The sequence below is a fragment of the Onychomys torridus genome, chromosome 5, assembly GCF_903995425.1.
Source record: "Onychomys torridus chromosome 5, mOncTor1.1, whole genome shotgun sequence".
NCBI lineage: Eukaryota > Metazoa > Chordata > Mammalia > Rodentia > Cricetidae > Onychomys > Onychomys torridus.
This window is the reverse complement of record NC_050447.1, coordinates 57282079-57305417: the sequence shown is the minus strand read 5'-3', so window position 1 is coordinate 57305417 and position 23339 is coordinate 57282079.

Sequence of the window (23339 nt, the reverse complement as noted above, 5' to 3'; positions counted from 1 at the left end):
CACAGTAGCCACAAACAATATAAAATATCTTGAAGTAACTCTAATGAAGCAAGTGAAAGACCTGTATGACAAGAACTTTAAGTCTTTGAAGAAAGAAATTGAAGAGGATAACAGAGAAAGGAAAGATCTCCCATGCTCATGGATCAGTAGCATTAACATAGTAAAAATGACCATCTTACCAAAAGCAAACTATAGATTCAACACAATCCTCATCAAAATTCCAACACAATTCTTTACAGACCTTGAAAAATCAATACTCAACTTCATACGGAAAAACAAAAAACAAAAAACCAGGGTAGCTGAAACAATCCTGTAAAAGTGCTCTAGCTCATGTAATTAAACCTAAATTTGATTCTTTTTATTAATTTAATTAAAACATTTTTAAGCATTTCACACATTATATTTACAAAATTTCTACCCCACTTTCTCTTCTGCACCTTCTCATATTCCCCCAACAACTCTCAAATTCATGACCAACAAGATGACTTATTTTTAATTATTATGTGTTTATTTATAGATATGTATATATAGATAAAACCTCCTGAGTTAATTTAGTATTGCTTATGTGTATATGTTTAAAGCTTACTTCTGATTCCTACCTCATCAGTCATTAGTTGCTTGTACCTAGTAGTGAGGCCCTGTGAAGATTCTCTCATCTATATTTATTGATATGTCAACTGTTGTTGACATTGTACAAGTTTTGTTTGGACAACCATATTGTTGATATTTCATGGGTGTGCTTGGTTGACACATCTAGGAGACACTACTTCATAGCAGATCCCCTGGTCCTCTGTCTCTTATAATCTTCCCTGTTCCTTCTTCCAAGATGCTCCTTGAGCCTTAGGTGTGGGAGTTATAGTACAGACATAGTGGCTCTGATTCTTGACAAAAAAAGCACACACAAAAAAAACTCTGGTAATATTGATGCAGATTTGAGAGGCTAGCTTGAACTCCACTAGAACAAAGAGAAAGAAGAGACTGGAATTATGCCTGAAGTTCTAAGACACCCTCCCTCCTCTAATACTAACTCAAGACTAGAAGTGGCTTTGCTCATTGATGTAGATGCTGGGATCATTGAGTTGAGGATTGAGTGTGGTAGATACCCAAGCTGAGGAATTTCTGATGGCAGGTTATATGGGGATCAGGCTGTGAAATCTGATCCCTACCCATGTTCTGAATCAATGGAGAACAGGCACCCACTTCATTAATTTGTCTTTGAGAAATCTAAACCAAAACTTTCCATATAGAAAGTAGTAAAATACATTAGGATTAGAGGTGGTGCTTGGAGTTACGGTAGAATGAGGTGTTGAAAGTCTGATTTTAGTACCAGTTGTTCATAATATTAACAGATGAGGATAATTGCATTCTAATCTTGTAGGATCCTATGGATTGAGCAAGATGATGTGTGTATTCAACAAAACTTTGAAGAATTAAGTAACTGACAAGTGCTCTGTCAGCTAAAGAGCATTGACTCTGTGTTGTCTTTCATCACTGTCACCATCACTTTGAAAACTTCCACTGATATTTAGGAAGCCACACTGAGTGTGGGGCTATCTCTTACTCTGTACTCTACAGACCAAGAGTGGGAATGCTGTCAATCACCCATAATCTACCTGTACTTCAAGGGAAATTGAAATTTCAGTCTTCCTGTTCTGCTCCCATGAGGCAGCCTTGATGGGGGTGTGATGGTTCCAATTCCTTGTTTCTGCTTTTAATTTATAAATGCAAAAACATAGCAGTTCCTTTCTATGTTGAATTCTTTTAATTAAAATAGAAAAAATAGTAACGCTTAAAGGTCATGGTGAGTATACCATTAACAAATAGATTTCAAAAAGGCCAGTCTCAATATTTCATCAGTAACTAAGTGTGCTAGAGTCTCACTCTTAAGATTGAACTGAGAAGAAGAGAATTTGGCATTTTCCAAGGCTGCTTCATGTGAGAAGGTTAATGTACTGTGTGACTGGCCAATTTAACACAGAAAACTAAGAAAGTGTATCAGTATTATTCCAGAAAGATGGCATCTCTGTAACATAAACAAACATTAAAAAGATGAACCGCCTGGGTGGGCTAGAGGGATGGCTCAGTGGTTGAAAGCCCTTGCTGCACTTACAGAGGACCTGAGTTCAGTTCCCAGCAACCACATCAAAATGGCTCAAAACAGCCTGTAACTCCAACTCCTGAGGATGTGGGTGCCCTCTTTTGGCTTATACAATTGCAGCACTCATGAGCATAGACTCACACAGAGACATACATACATATCCATAACTGGAAAGTAATTTTAAATATATGAACCTTTCACCTGTGGACTAGAGGTGATGTTATTCAGTCTCTGTTATTCCTCCATATCTTCAGATGACTGCTTGCTTGTAAGAAAACTACCAAGTAATACAATGTATATCTACCTGAAGAATATTCCCAGAGGCCTTTAAACTGTGCATATGCCACGAGTTGGAAAAAAGCTGCCTGCATATTATAAAATCTATAACAAGAAATTTCATTTAAATGATTGTGTAAGAACGTGGTCCTATGAATAATTCTGTTTAATTGTATAGTTAAAGATAAACTTGCTCACTGTGTATTACTGTTGTCCTTAGCTATTGGTAGCATATTAAGACAATTCACACTAACACCATCTTCACAGGGAATTTTCTTCAAAAAGCAATATTTAAAATATAGGTTTTCTAACTAATTTTTTGTTTAATTTTAGTTTTTTGTTTAGTAGCTTTGTATATTTACATAATGAATTTTAATCATTTTTAGCAACATTTCTTGAGTCGTTTGAAAGTCTGGTGCTACAAGATCCTGTCAAAGTGTGGGGCATAATTGTGTCTCCCTGAATTCGTAATTATTAGTAACATGATGGGCTTGTAATTGGTATAGTGATAACTTAGTTTATAATGATTATTTTACTTTTTCTTATGTATATATGTCATTTTGGGGCTATATGCATATGAATTCACTGCCTACAAAGATTAGAAGAGGGTGTTAGGTCCCCTTGAGCTAGAATTCTATGTAGTTGTAAACTACCATGAAGGTGCTAGGAACTGGACCCAGGTCCTCTAGAAGAACACCAAGCACTTTTATCTATTAAACCTTCTCTCCAGCTTAACAGCTAAGATTTTAATGCTTAGGTATTATCCTGAAAGTTTTCCATGCATTAAAATGTTTTAAAATGCATTTAATATAAAAATGAATAAAAAAGCTAAAGACTTTCTCAGATCAAAAGTGACATAACAAGATGTATGATTGCATCCTGATTTGAGAGGATTGTTCTATTAAAATAAGTTAGAATATTAACAGAACCCAATTTGGTTAGAAATAGTGTTATTAGTTTATACATTAAGTATTCATGGAATGGCTATATACCATATGCTTACAGTGTCTAGCTTGGAGAAATATGTAAATGGCAACATCTTCCTACACTATAAATTATGTAAGAATTTTACATTTATAATATGTAAAGTTTTGATGTTAATTTGCATATATTAAAAGAGTAATTACATGTCATTAACTTGGAAAGATTTTAGAGATTAGGTCGGGGTTTTGTAGTTTGTGTTGTTTTTAGTGTCTCCTCTGTTTAAGCTAACTGAGGTAGCAATTATCTCAGACAATAGAAGAATATTTCTCCCTAACTATTGTGGTTAGGCTAGTATTGCCAAGGGATAGAATCTGGAATCATTTGGGAGTTTGTCCTCTTGAAAGGCTGGTAGGCAGATGTATTAATTACTTTTCAAAGACCCGTCCACTATGGGTGGGAGTTACCTGGCTGGGATCCTGGACTGCACAAATGGTGACAGAGAGCTGAGCAGCAGCATGCCTTATGCTCTCTGCTTCCTGATTGTGGAAGTGATGTATGTGATCAGCTGCTCCAAGCTTATGCTTCCTTGATTTTGACACACTGTCCCTTGAACTCTCCCCAAATGGTTTGTATCAGAGTATTATAGCAATAGGAAAAGAAACTAAGACACTAAAACCATATGGGTTATGTGGGAATGGCAATTTCAGGAAAAAATGTTGCATATTTAATATGGACTCTCCCCCTTCCTCACTAATGAGCTAGTTTCTACTTTTGCTTTGTTGATTTTACTGTAGTCATTGCTCTCCAACTCTCAGCATTAAACTCCTAAAACTAGAAATAATGTCTTTGAAATAATTCTCTTCTAAATTATTACTACAAATTTATTATGTTTGAATGACCTAAAACCATTCAAATGCAAGCATTGTGCTAAATACATCTTTCCCACCTTGCTTTGTGTGATGAGTTCAGTTATGTTTCTATAGTGTCCCTGCATAGTTTTGGACTTAACATGCTGTAGTAACTCCTAAGAACAAGACATTTGCCAACAACTATTGGGCAACGACTATATTGTCCTCAAGAACACAACTTTGTAACATCATTAAGTAATTAGCCCATATGTAATTTTTCTTCACTGATGTATTTTTTCTTATTCTTCCAAGTCAGTCTACAATGATAAGCCTTGTCTAGTCTTCTAACTCTTGAAAACCTTTTGATTTGATCTTTATTTTTCATATGAATATTCTGCTCTGAGACAGAAGTTTCAACCATTACATACATGTTTATTCTGCCCCAAATTATCTTTTCCATAATCAGTAAGAACAGTGTTCCTCTCTGTTTTTCTATTATTTTCTTCCTTCCTTCCTCCCTTCCTTCCTTCCTTCCTTCCTTCCTTCCTTCCTTCCTCCCTCCCTCCCTCCCTCCCTCCCTCCCTCCCTCCCTTCCTTTCTTTTTGTTTGTTTTTGAGACAGAGTTTCTTTGTGTACCTCTAGCTGTCCTGGAACTCACTCTATAGACTAGTTTGGCCTCAAACTCACATAGATCATCTGCCTCTTCCTCTCTGAGTGCTGGGATTAAAGATGTGTGCCATCACCACATGGCCCTTTTCTTTACTTTAGAAATAGTTTTGAAATCTTGGGGTCAAGCATATGCCCAGTTTATTTTGAAAGCACATTTAACTCTATAGCCTGTGTTTGGACATAGAAGTTTTAATTCCTAAACCTCAAATTCTGTAACCCTTACAGTTTCAGACTACCAGCTTCACTTTCTGATGACCAATATTTGATTATCTTGCTTGAACATGAAATCACTGATTTCTTATCCTTCTTTGAGATTTATTCATTAAATACGTAAAAGAAAACAGTTGGTCATATCTCATTGTATTTGTGATAAGAGGCTTCTTTTTGTCTGTTTGCTTGGTTGGTGGTTTTGTTTGTTTTCTTTCTTTCTTTTTTTGTTTTTTTGTTTTTTGAGACAGAATTTCCAGTGTATCCCTGGATGTCCTGAAACTTGCTCTGTAGACTAGGCTGTCCTAGAACTCACTCTGTAGACCAGGCTGGTCTCAAATTCACAGATCAGCATGGCATACAAGAGAAGATTGTTAACTATTTACCACAGTTTACTATTTGCATGCAGAACTTATTGTTTCAGTTTTATAAGCAATAAGGAGTGGATATAGTTTGAAGAAACTTCTTATATGAAAAGAGAACATTGCAGATAAAGACAATCTATTTAACAACAAAGTAACAAATCTACAAACACCCTGAATGTTGGTTCCATAGAATTTAGAGAGAGCACAGGGGTTAGCTCTTTAATCTTATATCAGGAAATTACAGCATGTTGAAGGGTCAGCTGCATAGAAGTGTTCTGAGCTGCACATTAGCTGTTTATCCGAATTCTTATGAATTTTACCTTATTAAAATGATATCCACCCAAGCTTCATACCCAGTGCTATTTTAAGAGGAGAAAGAGAGAAGAAAAGAAGAAGTAATGACATTAGCTGAAGATTTACTGGTGATAGAACCATTTTAGCTTTTTCTCTTCTTTCCCCTCTGTCCTTCCCATCACTTTTCCTCTAATTTTTCTCTTCTTTTCATATTCTTTTTCTTTTCTTCAGTGCATGCACTAACTATGTAGCTCCCCATTGGCTTTGAACTTCAGATCTTCCCTCCTCAGCCTGCTTAGTGCTGAGATTGCAGGTATGTCTCAGGCAGTTCCTCTCAGAATTTCTCTGTAACCACTTTCTCCTGTGAATACTGCTATCATTTGGTCATCTTATGTCCCCGACTTGTTCCCTTGTGGGAAGTTCACTTTACATGGTGATAGTGCTGAAATAATAGAGGAGGTAGGGCTTAGAGCAGGTAATAACAGGTCATGGGAGCTGCACCCCAATGAATGGACTGTTGATGTACTTCAGGAACAGGTCATCTCTGGAGTAGATTTGTTTCCATGGGAATAGGATGTTAAAAATAATGATCCAGGTCTCTTGGTAGTGTCTCTCTCTCTCTTCCTTGCCCCACTCACATGATTTCTATGTGTAGACTTTCCCTTTTCACTGTTCTACTGTGTTAAGACTCCGTCCAGGCTGCTAACCAAGTTATCAGCCCTATGACCCCTCAGGCACCACATTTATGAATGAAATAAAATAGTTCATTTTATGAGGAAATTAGGTTTAGATATTCTGGTATAGAAACACACAATGAACACACACAGAGAATTTAAAGTATCCTGGAGCTCATTGCCTTCTGTGAAAAGACGATTTAACAAATCTTTTAAGTTGTTTTTACTTTTATTTTCTCTGCTTTCTGCATGGCCATGGGAGGGAAATGGAAGTTATACTGTAAATGAATTAAACTGCAACATGCATGTCAGGGACACATGAAGAATAAGTAATGTTCAGAAGACTGAATGCATAAAAAGACTGAATGTATGAAAAACACAAACAAGAGGAAAGAGAGAAGAGAAAGTCAGCCAAGTGCTGCACTCACTGTAGTTGCTCTGCCCTTGGCCAAGTGTCACCAATTTCCATATCCAATCCCCAGTCTTCTCGTGGTAGACGGATGGATAAAGCCCCTTGCAGAATCATTCGCCATGAACACGGTGCTGTGTTTACCTAAACCCAGACGGTGGGAAAAGCAAAAGGAAGAGTGGGCAGTCCACCTCACAGCATCTCCTGCAACTCTAAAATTGGTTTCTAAAAATAGAACTTGTGGGACAAGAGAGATGACTGAGAGCAATGGTTCTCAATGGTTGAGAACCTCTGCCCCGGGTTAAATGTGTATACTGCTTCTGAGGGGCTTAGAGCAGGTTCCCAGAACTCCTGTAGGGTGGCTCACAACTGACTGTAACTCCAGCCTCAGAGGATCTGACACTGTCTTCTGGTCTCATTGGACACACACACACACACACACACACACACACACACCTAGTCTTTAAAAACCAAATAAAGAAACATACTTATATTCATTTCAGCCTTTCTTGCACTCTTGAAGAAAGCTGGTTGAAACTAGAGCTTTCTAGTTTTACATTTATTTTAAGATAGAAAGTTCTGTATTGTCACAAAGAGATAAATATGTAAGCATATGGGAATTTTTATAAATGTGTTTCAGATATTTTATTCAGAGTTTTAAAAATGATATGTAATTAGGTCAAGCTATCCAAATTTGCATTTCACTTAAAGAAGTAAACCATAGATATCTAAACTACAACTGTCTCTTGACTCAGAACATGGTCAGATTCCTTTTACACCCTACAGGTGTGAATGGAAATGAACTCATTAACTAAGGAGGGTATTATCTAATAAGGATGCTAATTCTATAGCATCATTTTTTGAATGGTTAATTTGAAATCTTGTATAGTATGCTATTAGATTATATAGCTAATATGAATTGTGTGTAAATTACTTTTTAAGAAATTACACAGCATTATTAATGACTATTAGCATTGATACATAGTAATACACATTTTCCAGTTCTCCCTAGAGATGATTTTAGTTACACAACTATTTTAATTTTTGAGTTCTCATGATGTAACTTTGAGGTTTTTAAGCTAAACTTTGGCCCCCTTCTCTTAATTTACTAGCAGATCAACTCCATCATGATTTAAAATAATGAATTTTAAGGTTGAGCCAATGTTTTTTTTTATTTACTTTTTACTAAGACTTTTTTATTCATTTTACATATCAACCACAGATCCATTGTTATTTAAGTCCTGTTTATCTGAAAACCTCAAGCAAAAATCAAATCAATAGTTTTGTGGTATTTGTCTTGAACCTATTTTAAATGTGAGGAAAACACTGTGTAAATCTTTTATGATCACATCAATTGACTTTGACAGTTGTCCAGTGACCATTCCTTTTAGCAAGAGCTAAGGGCAATAGCTTCAATAATTAATAGCTTTAAATCCACATGGGAATTAGTTATCTAAATCTGTACCACTGTTACCCACTCACAGTGACATTCATGCATGTCCTTATTGAATAAACCTGCGATGTTCTAAAGCTTTGCTGGTTACTGGAGGAGCCCAGGGAGAAAAGTCAAGGTCAAAATTGTGTGACATTTGCTCAGAATGTCAGTGGCATGGTAGTGGTGCTTTGATCCTGAAATATTGTGATGTATGGAGGAGAAAACTTAGGAAGGCCAAATGTAGCCTCAAGCAGCCAACAGATGCTTTGCAAGGTAAGCTGTGCCTCTACTGAGATGGTCAGTTCTCTTCCTGTAGTGTATAGAAGTCTATAGACTAAGATATCTTTCTTCCCCAGCAATGTATTGTGTGTGTGTGTGTGTGTGTGTGTGTGTGTGTGTGTGTGTGTGTGTGTGTGTGTGTGTGTGTGTGTGTGTAGGCTAAAATATCTCCTGTAGTATGCATTCTTTCATTTTTCTTGTTTAGTTTTAGTTCTGTTTTTGAGACAGGCTTGTCTCAAACTCCTGCAGTTGAAGATGACTTGGAACTCCTGATCCTCCTGACACCACCTTCATGAGAGTTAAAATTATAGGCATACACCATTATACTTGGTTTATGTGATACTGTGGATTGAAACCATGGCTTTGTGTGTATGCTAAATGAACACCCCCATCCCACATCTGCTCATTTTAAATAGATTCTCTTATAAATGATATCACAAAATTAAAAGCCAGAAGTAAAAAGTATCAAGAAAACAAAGCAGTGAAATTGTGTACTGTTTATTACGATTAGTATGACATGAGACTGATCATTTACATTATCATGTAGACAAATAGCATACTCTAAGTCATTACAAGTAAACACTAATAGTAAGAATAAATGGTGACAGGGTTGGAGGATGGCTCAGCTAGTCAAAAGCTTTCCCACACAACTGATTGATCCTCAGCACCTACATAAAGAGCCAAGCATTAGGATGTATATCTGTAATCCTAACTCTAATCCTTCCTAGTTCTCACAGGCTAACAAGTCCAGACTAATTAGTGAACTTCAGATTTATCAAGAGACCCTTTCTCCAAAGAGTAAGATACATTGGGATATTGGTGAAATTATTAAGGCCACTCCACGTAGTTAAAAGGGAGGTTTATTTTGTGGCATAACTTACAAATGAAGGGATAGGTAGATTGTAGGGTCTGGCAAAGGTATGGCACAGTCCGGCGGTGTTTTCTGGAGAACTCTGCTCGGTCTACCTCCAGCGTCCAGGGTCCAAGCACCAATAGATCCTTCTCATTTGGATCCTGGGTCTTCAGTGTCCCCTCCTCACCCTGTCTTGTAGGCATGACTGTTACTGAAAGCCTCAATGGGGGTTGGAACTTCCAGGCCAAAGCTGGAATGGCTACCCACTACATATGGATATGGAAATTGATCAGTGGTTGTTTTGTACTTTCTGCACAACTATGAGAACCAGAGTACAGGCCTCAGCATATACATAACTAGTTGGGCATCTTGCAAATATAACTTTATCACACACACACACACACACACACACACACACACACACACACACACACAAGAATACACAGAAGCAATAAGGAAAGATAGAAAGAAAGAAAAAGGAAAGGAAGGAAGGAAGGAAGGAAGGGAGGGAGGGAGGGAGGGAGGGAGGAAGGAAGGAAGGAAGGAAGGAAGGCCACACACCATGATAAACATGTAATAGAAAAACCATCCATTCCATTATTATGGTCTCTGAGCTAAGTGAGATTTTCTTTGTTTTGCTTATGGGTTCTGTGTTAGTGTTTTCACAGTGACAATTAATTTAACAGTGAATTTGTGCTTTAATAATGCACTTTCAGCTTGTCATGTTACATGGTTGAGAGGACAAAAGCTGAAATTTGTAACTGGAGTGAGGCCTTTTCTGCATACAAAAGCAAGACTCCCTAGAATTTCCAAGGTGGGTAATGTTTTGTGAAGGATGAAATATAAACAAGTTCTAATGATGTTTCTATCCTTCACTGCCCAAATAACTTAATAAGTTCTCTTAATCATTCATTACCAAAAGTTTTCTTGATTATTATGTTCAACAAGTTGTACAGATTTAATGGAAAATGCTTAATAGGTTTGAAAACACGTCTGAAACATGTTTTAAATCTGCTGGTAAATACAGCTAGCACATAATTTTTCATTTTTGGGTTTGATTTTGAATACTTGAAGAAAGCTAGGCCTAAGAGGTAGCAAACCTTATCAGGGGTCATCTGGCTTTCTTCAACCCTAGCATGTGCTGGAAGTATACCTTCTGGGAGACAGGATGTGGACGAATGATCTAGAGAATTACTACAAGATAATTGCCCAGAAAATAGTTCTATTTGGTGGCTTTTGTCAAAAGCAGATTGATTTATTCTTTATTAACTCAATTCAGAAATGTTAAATGTCTAGCATTCTTGCTAATGAAAATAAATGATCAAGAAATACTTATCTGAAATTCTTGCTTTTGCTGACCAAGAAAGGCCATGTATCTCTGAATTTGTGTTCTCCCCTAGAATAGTCAAGATTAGAACGTAGGTGGAGCACACCAAAGTGTGGAGACATTACCCTAGAACAGTCACAATCAGATCATAGGCAGAGTACACTAGAGTGCAGAGACATTATAAACATGTCCATGTGTTGCAATTATTATTATTGTAAGAATTATGTGACTGATTGTGGATTTCTATGATTTTACACACACACACACACACACACACACACACACACACACACGCACACACATGCAAAGAAAAAAAATAAACAAATTTTAAAAAAGCAGAAGAGAGGGCAAGAGAGATAGCTCAGTATATACTATTTTTCCAGAGGACCCATTTTCAGAGTCAACATCAGGCAGCCCACAACAGCTTGTAATCCTAGCTGCAGAGGAATCCAACAACCTCATACCCTCTTCTGTCTTTCTTGGGTACCCGTACACACAGGTATACACACATACACATCATTTAAAAAACTTTTTTGGAGATTATAATTGTATCAGTTTCCCCTTCCCTTTCTTCCCTTTAAAACTTCTCATGTCCCTGTTTCCTTGTTGTTTTCCAAATTCAGTCTCTTTCCCTCTAATTGTTGTAGTATACCCATATTTATATATTCCTAAAAACATAAATGCAAACTATTCAGTTGCATTTTTTTAGGCATTTTTTTTTCGGGGCTGGCCACTTGGTATTGGTAGTTAATTGGTGTGCTCTTCCATGGGGAAGGCTATTTTTGCCATCTCAGTATTTCTTATCTACTTGTAGTTCTTTGTGCATGGATGAGACCTTGTGAGATTTCCCTCATCCACAGTAGCACATCTATTGGTGTTGGTTTTGTTCAGCTCATGTTTAGGCAATCATGTTGGGGAGATTTTAGGGGTGTAGATTCTGACATTCCTAGAAGACACAGTCTCACAGCAAACTCCATGCTCCTCTGGTTCTTACAATCTTTAAACCATCTCTTCTGCAATCATTCCTGGGCCTTAGGCATGGTTGTGTTATAGATATATCAGTTGGGACTTACTTCCATAACTCTTCATTTTGATTGGTTGTAGTTCTCTGTAATGGTCTCCATCTGTTACAAAGAGACGTTTCCTTGATGAGGGGTGAGGACTACACTTATCTGTGGGTATAAAGACACGAATTTAGTATGTAGCTAGGGATTATGCTACTTTAGTAAAATGGTGGTTGTAGGTCCTCCAAGATGACTTCAGTAGCTCTGGGTAGTTGGCTAGGTTTCCAGTACCAGGCATGGTTTCCCTCTTGTCAAGTGGGGGCCTTAAGTCCAACTAGAGATCAGCTGGTTACCAACAAGGTATGTGTGCTACTACTGCACCCTGAGGCTTATTGTAGCATGTTGGTTGTTGTGATTCATAGGCATCATAGCTAGGTGGACTGTTGGTTGTTTCCTTTGGAAGCTTGCTTGGTGCCTTCAGGTAGCATGAAAGCTAGTCCTCAGGGAGGAGGCTTTCAGGTCAGTTATAGTTCAGGAGCCTCTGAGCCTTGCATTTGATTGAAGTGCTTGTTGTCTTCAGCAACGGGAACTTATCTTCCACCTCTGTGAGCCAACCAAGGGCAACAGCAAGAGACAAAAATGTTTTGGGAGTTTCTTGGACAGCCCACACCAGCAACTCAAAGGAGGGCTTCTCATACCTGGTGTTTAGGTTTTTATTAGATGTTCTATGGCTCTTATGGGGATCTTGTCATCCCAGATGGGAAATTTTCATTTAATCTATAGATGTATGTTTATATACAGACTTATGTGTATTATAGGTGTTTCTAAAAATTAAATAGTTAATAGTAGGATTCCCTAGAACTTTTCAGACACCCTTACTTTTATGTCACTCTCCTCCCTTTTTCTGCTGTATTTGTCTTCCTCCCCTCACCTGTAATTAGAACCCTCATTTCCCATTTACCTGATCAGATAACCTGTGTCCTGCTATTCCACTGGCTATTGTTCTCTCTTAAAGAGTAGAATAAAACAGAAGATAAATTTTGTGAGAAGAACCATATATTCTTATTTGTGTAATCATTATTTTACTTATAAGTTTTAAAAACTAACTCATATTTGATATAGCAACTTGAGCTGAATTGTCTTTAAAAACATGAAGCATACTTAATGATATTTGTTTAATATTCCGGGTAATATCTGGTCACCATCTGCCAGACTTCACGCTGTGACTAGCACCGGTATTTGGTGTTTTCAGAATCCAGTAAATCCCATTGCTTCAGGGTTATGTTAATCCCCTCAGCTCTCCAAAGGATAGCCAAATTCTCTTGTTATTCAAGTTCACTTTCTAAATTATTTTATTTTATTGTCCCAATTTCATGTCATGTGGATGTCAATAGATTTTAAAATGTATTCCTTTGTTCTTAGTTATTTTAATATAAAGGCAATAAAAGCTTTTGTTGAGTGGTAAGTGACAAAACACAAAGAAGGTGAATAATGCTTTTATTTGTTTTTTTATGTTAATATGAATAGATATTAAGCTTCTTTTTTGCATTTAATAACTTTGTTTTAGCTTCTTAACTGGAAGTTTAGCAAAGAACTGCATGAATTTGATCTTGTTTTGGAGAAGCATCATGAATGAAGTGGAATGTAAGAATTTTATAAGAGATATTGTGATATAAGTCAGGAGTGAGGGGTCTGGGGGGCTGGCAGGTGGGAGCAATGGTAGAGAAGGGGCTGAGGGAGCTGTGTTTGTGGAGTATACCACTGTGGAAGAGAAAGCCGATGTGTGCCAGGAGATCGATACTCACTTTAAAAGGCTCTGTGTTGAGCTTGTACAATCCTCTGGATAATGTAAACGTTGGACAGAGAAATGAGAGTTGATCATGTATCTTAGCACTGAGGTTACATTTCTTGTGTTAGTTTGGGTTGTTGAGGTTGGATCGCCAGCACCACAGAAAAAGAAAATTGCAAACTCATGTAAAAAAATTATTTAAAACTCTATAATCAGATGCTTTCAATTTTGTTTAAGACTTGGAAGAAGAAAAAAACACAGGGAGGAAATAAGAGTAAGCGACACTCTAACTCTATCCAGGCACAACTTTAAAAAGTAAAACTATGAAAGATTTAAAAAGTTAATGATAAGATTTGAAAGAAACTTCCATTAGGCAAAACAATTGAAACAAAACAAGAGCTTAGTTAAACTATGATATATCATATATGTATAGAATATATATACATATATATATTATATTGTGTATCTATCATAAATTATATTATTCATTTTACATATATTAATGGATTAAACAAATAGTGCATCTAAGCATAATCTACTCCTCCCATCCTCAGGGAATTATTCCCACTTTCTGCCCATGGAAACTCTGTCCTTCTTCACTGGAGTGACTTACTCTTCAGTCTGTACTGGAGCCTTATTTCTGGGGTGGTTTTTCCTGATTCCAATTCATATGATTCTCTGACACTTTTTATACCAGAGGATTGGCAACCTTCACACTGTTATACTTGTCAGAGGTCAACTTCTATGCTGGATTCTAGCAGAAGGAGACATATGTAATAGTTCTGTATTATGGCATCCTTATTACATGTTATTTGGTACACTAAAAGTTATTTGCCATTGAAATGAATTTAGGGAGCTCATTATCAACCATTAGAATACAGAAATGAATGGGCAATTGAAAAGAACTTACATGGATGCCCAAATTATACCTTGTCATACATTGATGATAATACAAGAAATAAAAATTATTGTATTTTGTATATCATCCCAATTATAGATATGTACTTCTATATCTATGTATCCACTTTCTAAAATGAATACCTGCATTCTTTGTCAAAAGAGAATTAACAATAATTGATGTTGTGAGTATGATGAAATGTACCTGAAAAAATCACTCATCCTGTGAATCCTACTTGCTAAAAATTCCCTATAACAACTGAGTGCTATTCACCTGAAACATATTAATAAAATAATTTCTTGTATGTGAATGTATGCAATATGAAGTGTCTGACAATATTTCTAGTAAAACCCATAAGTAAATCCTTAAAATCAGAATCAGCATCTCCTTGGTTATGCTGAAGGTAGCAAGGGGATGCAGTGCTGCCCATACACTGAATAAATGTGCTCACTTGACACAACAGAACTACAGTAGGTAGAATGTATGAAGAATCATGAATGAAAAGTAGCTTCACAAATGAGTCTCATTTGTGTATGCAGATGGATGAGTCTCAGGTTTCAAAACGAATTCATCTTCTCAAATTGAAGTTCCTAGTATTAGTAAGTTAATATCATTATAATTGCGATTAAATTAGAAATGTTAAAAATCTGCCTAATTATCTTTTCTGAATGAGGAACGGTGTGAAGGTGACTGCCTCCCTTCTTTTAAATCAAGGAACAGCCACTCATTTATTTCAGCTACTATATTTTATTCAGCCTAATTCTATTAATAGGGACAATGAGCCATAGGCAAAAGTGTCAGACTAGAACATTTTGCATAACACTACACAGAGCAGTAGGATCTCAGCCTCCCAAGGCTGGGGAAGTCCTTCAGGTTTCATTCATCCAGCTCTCAGTGGGGGAAGGATCCTTCAACCAAAAGAATGAAGTCTGTAAAGCCTTTTTATTTAAAAGGAGACCATTTGAAACCACAAGTATTTGCTCCCATCAATGTAAAATTGTCTCATTCTGCTCAATTCATTGTGTTTTTCATTATCAGAAATTGGGTGATCACTTCAAGTGGATTAGTGGCTCACCAAGATCTTTTATCTCTTGGGTGAGAGAAATATTGATTTGTATGATTGCCTGTTTGAGCTCAAACCAGTTATATATTTCCGTGTCATTTATGAGGCAGAAAATTTTTTCACTATCTGAAGAAGTGAGAATTTAAAAAATGTATTAATTGATTTGCATGTAGAGTTTGGGGAATTTGCCACCATGTGGGAGTGGAGGTCGGAGAATGTGCAGGTACCATTTTCCCCCCTCCATCCTGTGGGAGCTAGGGATTGAACTCTGTTCACCAGGCTTGAAGGCAAGTGCTTTCCCCTGCAGGGCCATCTCTCCAGCCCAGAAGTGAGAGCTTTTGTTTCTGTGTTTATCTGGGCTGAAAAAATTAGGATGGAAACCATGTATCTAACGATTGCAATGGAGCATGATCTTTGTCTCAGGCCCATTTTCTGCTCTCCGTAGTGTATCACTGAAGTCTATGAAGAAGACCCAGTTTTGGGAGGTGCATCTTCTGGCTGTTGGCTTTGTTCAAAACCAGAAATGAGTGTTGCAGGGCCTGGCATTTGGGTTCATGTGTATTCTCAGCTATGTTACAGGGCCACAGTGGAGTTGTTCATACCACAGTAAACTGAGCATTTATCAAGGCAGATTAATGAGGGCCTCCTTGTGTGTTCTCTTGTTTCCTTTTTGTTCCTTTTAATAGATAGACTCCACCTACAAATCTGGGCTGTGATTTCTGAAGTAGATCTTATAAATAGTGTACATTCATTCTACCTAAACAAACAAACAAACAAACAAACAAACAAAAAAAACCCCTTATGTTAATGGTGTTTTGCTTGCCTGTATGTCTATTTACCACTTGTGTGCCTGGTGCCAATGAAGACCTGATGAAGACACTGAATCCCCTGAAACTGGAGTTTCAGAGGGTTCCTGGGAATTGAACCTAGGTCCTCTGGAAGAGTAGTCAGTTCTTTCTCTCCAGTTACCACATTACATTTTTAATAATGTCTAGAAGTTGTATATTAAGAAAGCTAAACACAGTTGTTTATATGGAATTTCCAAGAATTACACACACACACACACACACACACACACACACACACACACACACAGTCACTCCTATTCAAACACTCTCATACATCCACACATTTTCATACACATACATGCTGACACTCATGGATACACTTACAAACACTCAATCACATATATTCACACATTAAAAAACTCCCATCACTCCCTGGGCAGTGGTGGCGCACACCTTTAATCCCAGTGCTCATGAGGCAGAGCCAGGCAGATCTCTGTGAGTTCAAGGCCAGCCTGGGTTACCAAGTGAATTCCAGGAAAGGCACAAAGCTACACAAAGAAACCAAAGAAACTGTGTCTCAAAAAACAAACAAACAAAAAACTCCCATCACTCACACACACAAGCTCAACACACCCTCAAAGTCATATACATAACTTACAATAACACACACCATACACTAACTTTTACAGATTTCAGAAGACACACATCTACCCACACATTGAAAACCATATTTATTCACACATCTATCTACATATTCACAAACTCTCAAACACACATTCTTCCAGATTCATCAATGTACACACAGTGCTTTACACAGACACTCACTCAAGCACAAACTCCAATTGCTATTACAGGGGAAAAAATAGTCAGCTCCAATCTCAAAATCGGCTGTAGAAGTCAGGAGTCTAGTCCTGCCATAGAAGGACTAGAAGGAGAAGTGTTCTCAGAAATTTCCACATCCTCTGCATGCAGGATGGCTTCAAAGGAGTCATAAAGTTAAAACTTTGGTGGTCATGCACATGTATGTCCCATCTCTCAGAAAGGTGAGTGACACAAGAGTTCAGAGTTTGCTGTAGACTTGGTCAGACAGTTATCTGTAATTGGGAGGGAAACTCAATAGAAAGAAAATGCAGAGTACCATGAAGCAAGGGAGAGGAGGCATGACCTCCCAAGCAGGTGACTTCCTCCTTCATTGGTCCACATGTCCTCCACTATAGAGCTGGCAGAGCACTTCTCAAGGCAGAAGCTTTCTCCCTTGAAATGGAATGCACTAGTCAGGCACAGTGATGCACACCTGTAATCCCAGCAACTGAGAGGCCAAGGCAGGCAGATTTTTGGGATTTTGAAGTCCTCAGTCCGTGTTGTAAATTCCAGGACAGCAAAGGCTATGTAGAGATAATCTATATGAATCAATAAATAAACAAAGAAAAAAACAAACAAAGCAGATAAATAAAAATGGAATGCATAAATGTAAATGTAAAACTCTTGATGAGGTCTCTGGAATGCCATGTACATGAAACAAAGATGTAAGCAATCATTGTCACTGTTGTCGGAAATGGTTTCAGATCATTTTAAGACTGTTTGTGCCAGGTCATAGATTCTCAGAGCCTCCTGAGCAGGAGGTGGCTTCATTGCTTCAGCTTCCCTAAGTGCAATCTGTAGGAGGATGTGCTGGAGGAAACATTGAAAGGGAAACAAAACTCAAAAATTCTAGAAAATTTAAGATGCACATGTCTTCCTCCTTTGCAGCCTTTTAAAGCCCCAGCCAAGTGAAGCACAGCATGGAGGAAATGACAGAGCACTTTGAACTGGCTCCTCTGCTTTGACTCTTTCCCCATTTAATTTGGGGACACCATTTACCTTCAGGCAGTCTAAATGCCTTCCTGAAAGAAAGTAGTTACTGCAAGGATTGGATCTGTTTCCAAAGGGATCCTCCTAGTCCTAAAGGACAAAGTGAATGTGAAATGGTTTCATAGTCAGAAATCACAGTGAAAATGTCAATTAAGTCAATTATATAATGACATTCTGGGATGCTAAACATATGCTGTCAGCCAATGTTAAAATCTCAATTTGGGGAAGAGTCTGGTAACAGAGCAAAAAATATGTTTTCTAATCCCTGCCTGCCTTTCCTCAAATGACTTCTTGGGTGTTTGTTTTCCTTTTAAAGTAGATGCTTTCCTTCCATCTGAGCAAGTAATGCTTTGTACTCCCACCAGTTATCAGTGAAATCAAACTGTCCTCGTTTGACCGGGACCGTCAGAGAAATGAAACACCAAAACTTAGATTAGCATACACTGCTGATCACAGTGTAACTCTATAGAGTTTAGAACCTTAACTGCTTCATCTTTATTTATCTATAGATAGCACAAGTGAACATTTAAGTGCTGATTGAAGACATGTATGTAATACCTTCTTCTGGTCTCCAGGCCACACACCCCCCACAACACACACACACACACACACACACACACACACACACACACACACACACACAGAAAGAGAGATAAAAGAAAAATAAAATAAAATAATCACTTCAATAGCAGTGTACAAATTTAATGTCTAATTAACCTTCCAAACTTTGAACATAACCTGCATAATTTAAGAATAGTTTATCCTTTTTATTTTCATAGACATATTTTAGGGAAAAAATGTTTGTTAGAAATAATACTTGAAAAATGTCAAAAAAGTTCACTTGCCAGTTGATTTTTAATGTTCCTCACACACACAAAATGTAATGTACATTTTCAAAAATTGTCAAGCTTACACTAATGAGTAATAACCTCTCCGAGTGGTAAGAAATAAAATTTCTGATGAATCAAGCACAGCCGTTCTTCTAAATGTTTAAACCTCTGAGGAGCCTGATTCTTTCATCAGAGCTCACAGTGTTTTCCCAGTATCTTACTCCACTGGAGGTGGATTGGCTTGAGATCATGCCAATCTGTCTCAGTTATGGTGGTCACAGTTAGCTTGGGACATTAGAGATAATGCACTTTCAATAGTTTACAGAAAATGATTTCTCATTGTTTTGGAGGCTGAGAAGTACAAGTTCATGGTGCTGATAGGAAGAATGTCTCCCAAGGTCCTGCTTCCTCCTTCATATATGGCCCTTTCTTCCAGTCTCTGCATGTGGACCACATGAGGGGGTCTACCAGTGATCTCTTTTTATAAGGAACTAGTCCCATTTATAAGAGTGCTACCTTCATGGCTGAACCACCATCCTGTAAGGCACCGTCTATTGGGTAAGAAAGATGTCAGCATATAATCTTGGGACTTAAGGGAATGGTATGCTCATTCTAACCATAGTAACCCTGAAAGAGGCCATCCAAACTGAGAAAAGTAACTAAAATTTAATTCAAAACTCACTGAGTAGTTATCTCCCAGATTTGGTTCTCTATCTGTATTCAGTGAACCTAATCTCTGAGACCAGAGAGGGTTCCAGAAGGCCCTCCACACTGAGATGCTTCTGTGGCTTCATTGCATGTGCTTTCTGGGAGCTACAGCAACCAGAACCTATGCTGTTTTAGATAAATGCACAATTTTACCTTTACCAAAGTAACTTAGAGTTATGATGAGGAAAACAACATAGCAGAAGTCCCAAATATCTCAGAAACATTGGATGTATTTTGATTGACATTGCCAAGACTTGAAAATGAAAAAGTAAGCAACTAGTAGATAAAGCTAATGCCCAGTATGCACACAGAAGCCACTTGGTACTGGTTTTTGTGTTTGTTTGTTTTTTGTTCATTTTGTTGTTGTTGTTTTGTTTTTAAATGGAAATTCATTTTTGAGAAGTCAGTTATTTAGAATGGCAAAAATAAAATGACCAACTCTGTCTTCTTTGTGAGTTGTTCCTGGAGGACTTAGAGAAAGGAAAGAGAAGCTGCTGACTAATCACATGGTAGGGAGTGCTTCAGGATTAATTTTAGAGTGGTAGATGCTAATTGTGCCTCTTTTTTGGTCTCATGTTTCTTTGTGGAGTGGGTTATATTGTGTACAGGGGACCTTGAGCTTATGAAATCTGACGGACATGGCTGGTGTGCCAGGATCCTAAGTGGTGGACGACTGCCCTAGTTTTTGAGTTTTCCTAATATTTCTCTGCTGTTTTTCTTCTGTTTCTTTTAACTTATGACTGCAAGATAATGAAAAAGTTGGAGCCCCCAGCTGGATCAGGCCTTCTGGATAAGTGAGACAATTGAACAGCTTGAACTGTTTGGGAGGCATCCAGACAGTGGGACCTGGACCTGTCCTTAGTGCATGAGCTGGCTGTTTGGAACCTGGGGCTTACACAGGGACACATGCTCAGCCTGGAAGGAGGGGACTGGATCTGCCTGTACTGAATCCACCAGGTTTAAATGAATCCCCAGGGAGGTCTTGGCCCTGGAGGAGATGGGAATGGAGGGGAGGGGATGGGGGGAAGGTAGGGGTAGAGGCGGGAGGGGGGAGGACAGGGGAACCCATAGCTGATGTGTAAAATTAAAACACAAATATAATAATAATAATAATAAAAGATAATTAAAAAGTTGGAAACATCTGTAAGACAGGGGCCCTGAGTAAGCTTTGGGTCTTAATTACTCTTAAACCTGAGTAAGGATTGTGGCTATTTGGCCCTAAGTACCATTGAACTCTTGTTGTCAGAGCTTGAATTTATTTGACTGTAAGGTTGTGGGGTTCACAGGGACTCCAGTTAAGGGGTACACCAGAGCCTTTACCATTATTCTCCAGGAAGCTATGTAATAGTACCTCTCAAGGCACTGTATATGGAACATACAGTTTCAAGTGTTAAACATGTGTATGTAGATAGTTGTCACCCATCAAGAATATACTAAGCAGTCGTTAAAATGAGGAGGTATCATGCCTTTGGAGTTATTACTGAAACCAAATAAGTCTGTTCATTCTGGAGACAAAAAAAATGGCCCAAGCATTAAGATATGGTAAATTTCTTTCTTTCTTTCTTTCTTTCTTTCTTTCTTTCTTTCTTTCTTTCTTTCTTTCTTTCTTTCTTTCTTTCTTTTTTTGAGACAGGGTTTCTCTGTGTAGCTTTGCACCTTTCCTGGAACTCACTTGGTTGCCCAGGCTGGCCTCGAACTCATAGAGATCTGCCTGCCTCTGCCTCCCGAGTGCTGGGATTGAAGGTGTGCGCCACCACTGCCCGGCAAGATATGGTAAATTTCTTAGTATTAGAGGGGTGATCAAAAGCAGGGAGCTGTTAGTCTGAATTTGGCTTATGAACTGATCCTGGCTCAGAGCTTGTACTAGTAGACTGCTAACTAGGGACACAAGCTAACTGAAAGCAGACTAAGGAACTACTTCTTGTAGCGTGTACCAGGGCAAAGGCAGTAAAGCCAAGTGTCAGTGAATCCCAGGCAGCCACTGATTAAAATGAGGGCTGATGGCCAATCACTTGCCTTGGTGCCTGCCTTTCATCTTCAGTCCATAATGTCATTTTGACCATTCCACTTGCTAAAGTTTTCCAAACTAGTCTGTTTCATGAATATTCTTTGCTTAATTAAACCAGGGTGTATTTAACTTGTCGAAGAGCTTTTCTTTAAAACAACAGACTTTCATTTCATAGAGACAAGACTTGACAATCCAACAAATGATCATTTTGCTAATTCCATATTCATGGGTGACTCATGACTCCTCTAGCAATACTGTCAAGCCTCCTTTGTGAGGGGCGACAGCTGCTTTCCACTCAAGCTCATCACCAAACAGTTGTTCTTTATGAAGAGGCTGTGAAAGGAATAATTCTTTTGCTTAGCACGGAGGTAGCTTTCCATGTTTAGAGGAGTAAATTTAACGAGGACTACATATTCTACTGAAGATTTGTGCTTTAGAACACTCAACCCTCTTGAACTGCAAGAATGGCAATGGAGCATACTGCTGTAGAATGAAGAGATTAGAGCATAGATTTTATTGGTTCATCGTTCTCTAGACAGCATTATGATCTACGATTTTCTGAGGTACCTACATGTTTTCTAGGCAAAATCCTACTGTGAGACTTATGGAAATTCATGCATAAGATTTTCCATTCATGCTAAGAACTTTATTTTCCGTGTTTCTAGTCAAAATTCCACAGCTTATACCCAATTCTCATGCCTTTGGTTCCTAGTAGTCTTGTGGGTGGTATTAATCACAGGGCTACCTTCCATCAAGTGTTATTCTCCCCATTCTCAGCCATGGATGATCACAATGCCAGATTACAATCCAGGGAAGATTTATTTTTATTAAAGTGGTATAAGATAATTTTCATTGTTGCAGATTGTGTGCTAGATGGTACTGAATAAGACTAACATTTGGGGAGATTGCTAAAAAAACACAAAATATTTTAATGGTGACATATATTAAATTGATCAAATTGACTTTAGGATTTTCTTTTACCAAGAAGAGACAAGTTGTGTGTGTGTGTGTGTGTGTGTGTGTGTGTGTGTGTGTGTGTGTGCACGTGCATGTCTGATTAGGACAAAGGAAGATAATCAAGTATGTTGAAGCTTGGTTTAACTATTACAACAGCAGAAGCATAGTCATATCTTTTCTCTCTCTAAAGTTATTCTTGATAACACAATGGGACATTGGAAAAAAAATGCTATTGAATGTGGAGAGCTGGTTATTTCTGTTAAATCACCATTACTGCCTCTGTCCCCTCTCTACCTCTCTATAAAAGTGATCTATGTGTGGTCACTCCAGATGAGGACTGACATCTCATTAGCTCTGTTCACCATGAACCTGTCACAGAAAGTACTTTCTTTTCCCCAACAGGGTTCCAGGACTGTAGTAGGAAGGTGCCAAATACTACTCTCAATACGCCCAAGAGTACTTTTTATTTTCTTGGCCAAGTCTTAGCCAGTTCTTTTGCCAGGAATGACCTGTAAACCCAACCCTGTAGTGTCATGCATTCTCTACTCCCTCAAAAGTTTTATTCTTTTCTGCTAAATAGAGTTTTCCCAACTGAACTAAACTTTTGCAGAAAAAGATTTATGGTCCTAAAATGAAGAGATTAACTTTTTGGAGTGTCCCTGTGTATTTTCTTTTAGTATTTTCATGTCATATATTTTAATTCAGTTTGAGATGAATCTGTGCTCATGGTGAGATGTAAGGGTCTGATTACATTCTTCTGCACCTGTATATCCAGTTCCCCCATC